At 39.0% G+C, this 7,450-nt stretch overlaps 1 long non-coding RNA gene across 1 annotated transcript; it reads right to left on the bottom strand.

The window, feature by feature from the left end:
- Nucleotides 1-1,632: 1,632 nt before the first annotated feature.
- LOC118156371 lies at nt 1,633-4,789 on the bottom strand. The gene is made up of 3 exons (XR_004746236.1): nt 4,777-4,789; nt 2,989-2,991; nt 1,633-1,875 (listed from the first exon to the last, which is right to left on the bottom strand). It is a non-coding gene; the product is annotated as an uncharacterized LOC118156371 (long non-coding RNA).
- Between the last annotated feature and the right edge of the window lie 2,661 nt (nt 4,790-7,450).

The raw sequence follows: 7,450 nt of genomic DNA, 5'->3' as shown, positions 1-7,450 counted from the left end.
TTGTATTTTCTATGAGAGAGCTGTGATGTCACTTGTTTGTGATAGACATATTGACCTCCTTATGTTTCTCCTGCCAAGCAGAAAGAAAATATATATATAAAAACTGCATACACTGCACAGAATCTCTTAAAACTACTGGAGCTGTTTTTCCCCTTCCAGCACCTTAATTATACCTTTCAGAGACTGAATTCTTACCTCTCTCTCTCTATATATATTATGTAATATTTTTGCTTTAAGGAAAGACTTGTTTGTTGGACAAAGGGGCCTTCTTTTTTTCTGTTTCTATATGATAGGGTAATTAGACTTCACCAGAACTTCTCTAATAATTATACAGAGCAAAGATAAAACCTTCATTAAATTTTAATGATGAGTGTGATTGTGCTGATTAGGATAATAGCAGTAATTATATAGTATCACAAGTTTTCTTGTTTATATTGTATGTTACTAGTATCTTGAAGCTTATCTCAAATTTTGTATTTATCTTAATTTGGTCATCTTTGCTGTTATTGTGAGTTTTATTTACACTCTCTGTACCTTATCACTACTACAATTTGGTTAAAAGTTTTTCAGATAGGGACATATATATGATAGGCATCCACCTTTCTGTAATATACTTAAGCATTTTTCTCATGTAGATTCTGGGAGCTTGGTGATATAAGATAGCTTGAACTTTAAATTTGAGAAAGTTTTGAAAAAGAAATCTGATTCCCAGTCACTAGGCACCTGAGCCATGAGTGATCCATGAGACGGGTATGTTGAGAGATGTTGAAAGTCCAGATGCAATCAAGAGGAAAAGCTAAACACAAGTATGTTTGCAAAGGTCTGTTTGCACTGGTTAATGCATTCAGTCTCTTCATATACTTCAGATGTGCACAGGCAAACCTTCTGGAACAGCAAGAATTGCATCGTCAAATGAGAAACATACGAGTTACACTAGATGAGAAAATAGGATACCTACCTCTGATAAAGTAGTGTCCTTATGTAAAAGAAAGATCTAGTGTATAAGGTCAAAGGGATTAAAAAACAGTAGAGACAATCAAAAACTGAGTGACAGTGATCCCTAGGGAGAAAAGTCTGTAGCCTGGTGGTTATATCTCTGCAGGTATATGTCACTTGGAAAAAATAAGCAAATTCAACCAAGAACTTCAATCTCTTCTATGATGGCATAAACTTCTGAAAAAAGCTGTAGCTGACATATACCTAACAAAATGTGGAAGAGGAACACAGCATCTCCACTCATAACAAGGCTTTGTCCACTACCTCATTGTGTTGGGAGTCTAAGCACTTTATGTAGTGACTTAACTTATGCTCAGGTTTTTACATTATTCATTCCAAGCCCAAAAATGCATGGAGACAGAATTTGAACATTGAAATGTACAAGAGTTAAGTTCACATTTCAACAGAAAAGAAGACTCCAAGAAGACAGTTTAATATTGCAGGTGGATACAGGTAAATAAATATGGAGACATTACAGAATCACAGAATGGCCAAGATTGGAAGGGACCTCTGAAGATCACCTAGTCCAACCCTCGTGCCAAGCAGGATCACCTGCACATTGTGCAGGATGGCATCTAAATGGATTTTGAATATCTCCAGAGAAGGAGACTCCACAACCTCTCTGAGCAGCCTGTTCCAGTGCTCTGTCACCCTCACAGTAAAGAAGTACCCTCTCATATTCAGCCTGAACCTCCTGTGCTTCAGTTTATGCCCATTGCCTCTCATCTTGTCGCTGGGCACAACTGAAAAGAGACTGGCTCAATCCTCTCGACACCCTCTCCTCAGATATTTACACACATTAATGAAGTCTCCCCTCAGTCTTCTCTTTTCCAGGCTAAACAGTCCCAGCTCTCTCAGCCTGTCCTCGTACAACAGGTGCTCCAGTCCTCTGATCATCTTAGGGGCCATCCTTTGGACTCGCCCCAGTAGCTCTGTGTCCCTCTTGTACTGGGGAGCCCAGAACTGGACACAATACTCTAGGTGTGGCCTCACCAGGGTTGAGTGGAGTGGGAGGACCACCTCCCTTGGTCCACTGGCAACGCTCTTCTGAATGCATCCCAGGATCCCTTTGGCCTTCTTGGTGACAAGGGCACATTGCTGGCTCATGCTAAGCCTGCTGTCCAACAGAACTCCCAGGTCTCTCTCTGCAGAGCTGCTCTCCAGCAGATCAGACCCCAACCTGTACTGGCATATGGGGTTATTTCTCCCTAGGTGCAGGACCCTGCACTTGCCCTTGCTGAACTTCATTAATTTCCTCTCAGCCCAAACCTCCACCCTGTTGAGGTCCCTCTGAATGGCAGCACAGCCCTCTGGGGTATCAGCCACTCCTCCCAGCTTTGTGTTGTCAGCAAATTTGATGAGGGTGCACTCTTCCGTTGTCCAGGTCACTGATGAATAAGTTGAAAAACACTGCACCCAGTACTGACCTGTGGTGGACACCACTAGATACAGGTCTCCAGCTAGACTCCACATCTCTAAGCACAACCCTCTGAGTTGCCATCCAGGCAATTTTCAATATACCTCACTGTCCATCAGTGATAGAAGAAGAGGCTCTGCAGGATATGTGGGGGCATTGTCTTATCTTCTTTTCCCCACTGATCCATCTTCCATCCATATCAAAATAGGACACTACCTCCTCCACCTTCCCCTTTCCTTGTGAACTTCCCATATGTTCTGACAGAGGGCTTTGGCAACACTTTCTGTGTATCTGCATACAAACAGTCACTGGCAACCTTACTGCTTTGTCTTAAATCACAATGCCACAAGCTATGGTGTTGGTATCCACATAGAAGAAACGTTTGGTTCCTTGTCCTGCCATACCCTTAGAATATGAGTCAGTCTCAATTGCCTCCATCTTCACTGTGATTAACCTTTGTTACAGACACCCTGCAGGCTGTTGCTTGCTGGCTGACACAGAGCTTGTGTCCCACCTGGGGATAAGGGCATATAATTTTATAGTGATGTGAGCGTAAATAAATAAATAAATAAAACAGTCTGTAGTTGAATTGACTGATTAATTTGTTCATGCTCTTAGGCAACTGAAGGCAAATAATTTTGCAGAGTCAGTGACTAGCTTTAGCTGTCAGTTCCACACATAGGACGTGATCCTCGAAATGAAGGGAGTGTGAGTTAGCAGGAATAGAAACAAATGGTTTGGGATGAACAAAGACCTCAGACATTGTATTTTGGTATTTCAGATTTCAGTGACAAAGGTACAGAGGACCACGTGGGGTCTTTATTAAAGGATGTCTAAGGAAATAATGAACAGTGATGAAGTGACATGATCAATAGATTAGCTCCAGTTTACATTTGTTATAATTCTCACCTAATTGCTTGCTTGGGTCTGCCTGTGGCCTTAATTGCATACTGGTATGTCACCCTTGAACTCTGCTCTATTAATTTCAATTGTAAACAGTGGACTGTCTTTGAAATATTTCTTCCAGTGTTCTTTCTATTCTGTCACAACTGAACCTATGCCTTCCTGATGTGTTATCAAAAGGAAGTGTTGTCCCCCTGCTGTGCCTAAAAAGTCACTCTCGGTCAAAATGCAGAGGTTTTGAATGGCCTAGACTAAACACTGGCCCGAGAAGCATCAGAATTATTTACAATAAGTAGAAAAGCTGTCTCATCAAATATGAAGTCTATTTAATATGCCCATGTATGTGTGAGCATATGCACATCCTAAGTTCAGACTGATTCAAAATTCCGTAGTAGATAGTTCTCTTATCTGTATAGGAAATTTTTCAGAATTTGTAGTTTTCTTTTTTCTTAACATTGCCTACAGACCTTAGTGAATAATGTTGCAGTGGTGAGGTCCTTCAACTTATTCTAATATGAATCAGGAACAGATCTTTCTATCCACTGGGTAACATTTATATTTATTTCTTTGTATGTCATACAGAGTCATTAATCATTCTAGCAGCCTCTCTACCTCATAGGAGATGTAGGGAAATGATAATGTTTTATGTGTGTAATTAATCCTGTGGCAGATGTGTAGTTTCCAAGACTACTGCCATTAGAGTATTGACAGGATTCAGAACAAATATCCAGGCACTGGCTTAGTAATGATTTTAATATGATAATATCCAGTTACTCATAAACACAGAACATTCAGACCTTAAGTTTCACATAAGTGTTTTTATTTGTAAAGGCTTTCAGAGAACTAGTGAGGAGGGGTTTATCTTCCTAATGTTGCTTGAATAAGCAGCACACAATTAACATAGCAGCTGGGTGTGCATAATTCCTCAATTCCCCTCCACTCCTTGATAGTCACCATTTGTAAAGCGAGAGTGGTAATTTACAGAGAAAATAAAAGTCATCCAGGGAAAACAAATGATGCAAAGCTAGCTGCATATACCTTTAAAGATTTGCTTTTAAAATTGTGCTTGCTTTCATTCCTGCTAAAATGACCTCCTTAGCTGGGTTTTTGGCAAAGGAACAAATTCAATTACATATCATGATGAAACTGAGGAAGTAAAAATCCCCTATTTCTCTTTCACAAAGGAATGCCTCTGTGGTGCATATAGATCTTCATCTGAGGATAGTCAGGACTGCTATTTTCCCATGTTTTAATGTTTTTGCCTATGTCAACTTTTCATTACCTGTCGCTGTATTATTCCTTATTCCGCTGGGAGGTGGGAGTATTGGTGATCCCCACAATTGTGAAGGCTATACTTTGCACAAATGTGTTTCATCACAGTATTTTAAAACAGTATGCACTCCCTAAAATAACAGACCTGTAGACAAGTGGCAATGCCTCCTAATTTCAAATCATATAACCACTTATGGCTAATATGTCTCCTTATTGACTGGAAGAATGTATTTTGCATTGAGTTTGAACCATCATGATTCTATAACTCAGAGGGAATAATCAATGTATTAATTCACTATTCTTCAGCTTGGTGGCTCTCTGTCAGACTTGCTCCCCATAAATAAATCTTGACCAATACAAGAAAGACAGAATTTACCTTAAACAGCTCCATGGCACAGTTTTTAAAACTGGTAAATAACTATAAATCCTGTGCTTTCTACGTATGATGAGAGGTTTTGTGGAAGCTGTTGCAGTTGAGAGGAAATAGGTCTGTGGTGGTTACTTTTCAATCCTCTAAGCCAGAAGAACAGAACAGAGATGGGGGAATCAATGATTTCTCTTGTTCAGAAGAGGATTTGGAGAAGGGGACTCTTCACTTGAGAAGTGTTTGTGAATCTTTAATGGATCATGCATGCTGCCTACTCCCCTCTTCTATCTTCTATCCAGCACTGTGCAACTTTATTGACATTGAAGTCAACAACACCTGCAGAATTCAGCAGACCAGATGTAGACAGTTTCATGCCTCAGGTGTGGTAAAGATGTGTGGAAAGGACTTTCAGCCCTGCCATGGTCCATCTCCACATCTATTTTCTGCAACTTGCATTATTCACTTCAAACTTTACTCTCCTTGGCTCCTTCATTGTCCAAGACAGTATTGTCCATAGTACATTTGGACATTTCTGTCTGTGGCACTGCCTGTACACCATTAACCAACGTGTGGAGACAGGGAAAGTGTGCATGCCTCTGTAGACAGCAGTTAGCTTCAGTTGCATGTATGTTGACTCCACTCAAAATAATCCATGTGACTTTGGTGACTGAATGCTTTGGGTCCACTGAGAAAATATTAATTATGTCCATCTTCTGGTGAGGACATTTTGACCTATTTCTTTATAGGAGTATCCAGACTATTTGTCAGGGCAAGAAATAGGATTGTCAACATTATTCACAGAATGAACTCAGGATGAAGGTGGTCTCAGCAGCTACCCCAAAAGTAGGATATCTTGGAGACATTGAGATGCATAGCCAGCTTCAATATCTATGTTAGGTGTAATCATCCCTGTCAGATCTGCTCTCTGAAATTTGCCTCACTTGATCCATTTAGAGTTGGGGGATTTTTCTCTTTTATGTTTCTTTCTGCAGGAGCAGTAGCTACAATTTAATATGTAATTTCACATGTGCTGAAATTAAAAAAAAAAAAAAAAAAAAAAAAAAAAAGTTCACATCACCTAAATTAAAGTTTTATGAAGAATTTAATTTAGCAAAAAGTTCTACATATTGGAATGTATATACACTTTATTATAGTTTTATTACTTTTCATTTCTACAAAAGAGATTTGGTTCCATATTTCAATATTTTTTATCTGTTCTATTACAATATATGAGGTCTGTATATAATTTTGAATTGCTGTTAACAGAATAATTAACAGTAGGGAATTTTCTTAATATTAAAATGGTGAAGAAAAATATAATAAACGTGTTGCCAGGAATGTTTGGAATGCCTGAATTTTGTGATTAATATCTGTGAATCTGTGAGTTGCTGCTTGCCAATTTATTCAAATTAAAATGCAAAAAAGAAGGTTATTCCTTATAAGTAACACAATTATTATGTGCATTGCTCCTTTGCTTTTCTTTTTTATGATAAAATGAAACTAGTTTCTTTATTACAGAGACAGTATGTAGCAATGTTAGAGTTAGTATCACATTTTATCCTCCAAGTTATTCTGTGTTTCAAAAATTAAAAATATCAGCACCATGTTCTGTAATAAAACAAAATGAGGAGGACTGTAACAGGTCAAATCAAGCATCTGTCCAGCCCTGTTACAATGACGATTTAGTGCAAGATGCTTTGGAGTGGGTTACAACGTAGCACAAAACTATGGAATTATAGCATTTTTAGGTCCTAAATTCTGGCAATTCATGGGTTAGAGACTCCCTGAGTTGGAAGCTACATCAAGACACTCATTTTTACTAGCTACTGAGCAACCTTTTTCTCTAAATTTTTCAAATCTCTCCTTGAATCCAACTACACTTCAGGTCTTCACAGTCTTCTGTAGCAGTTAGTCATATAATTGTAATTCCATGTGATATGGAGAAAGAAAATTATTTTTGTTTGTTTTAAAATTATTGCCCGGGATTTTCATACAATGTTCCCTATTTCTGTCATTACAAGAAAGAATGAGGAAATGTTTTCTCTTCACACTTTCAGTAATGCTTGTAACCTTACAGATGTCTATCACCTTTTTCCTGTGTTGTCTATTAACTTACAGAACCATTCAAGCCCATTTAGTTTCTCTGCTTGAAAATCATGTTATAACTCTGAACATTCCTTGTGCCCTTTCCCAACTTTTCCTATATCCTGAGTGTCCTGGTTTCAGTTAGGACAGTTATTTTTCCTCCTAGTAGCTGGTAGGGTGCTATGTTTTGGATTAGGATGAGAAGAGTGCTGATAACATGCTGATGTTTTAATTGCTGCAGAGCACTGCTTATACTAAGCCAAGGACTTTTCAGCTTCTCACTCTGTCCTGCCAGCGGGCAGGCTGGGGGTGCAGCAAGAGCTGGGAGGGGACAGACCCAGGACAGCTGACCCAAACTGACCAAAGGAGTATTCCATACCATCTGATGTCATGCTAAAAAATGCATAGGG

Source organism: Oxyura jamaicensis, chromosome Z (assembly GCF_011077185.1).
Source record: "Oxyura jamaicensis isolate SHBP4307 breed ruddy duck chromosome Z, BPBGC_Ojam_1.0, whole genome shotgun sequence".
Lineage (NCBI taxonomy): Eukaryota > Metazoa > Chordata > Aves > Anseriformes > Anatidae > Oxyura > Oxyura jamaicensis.
This window is presented reverse-complemented; position numbering and strand designations above follow the sequence as displayed.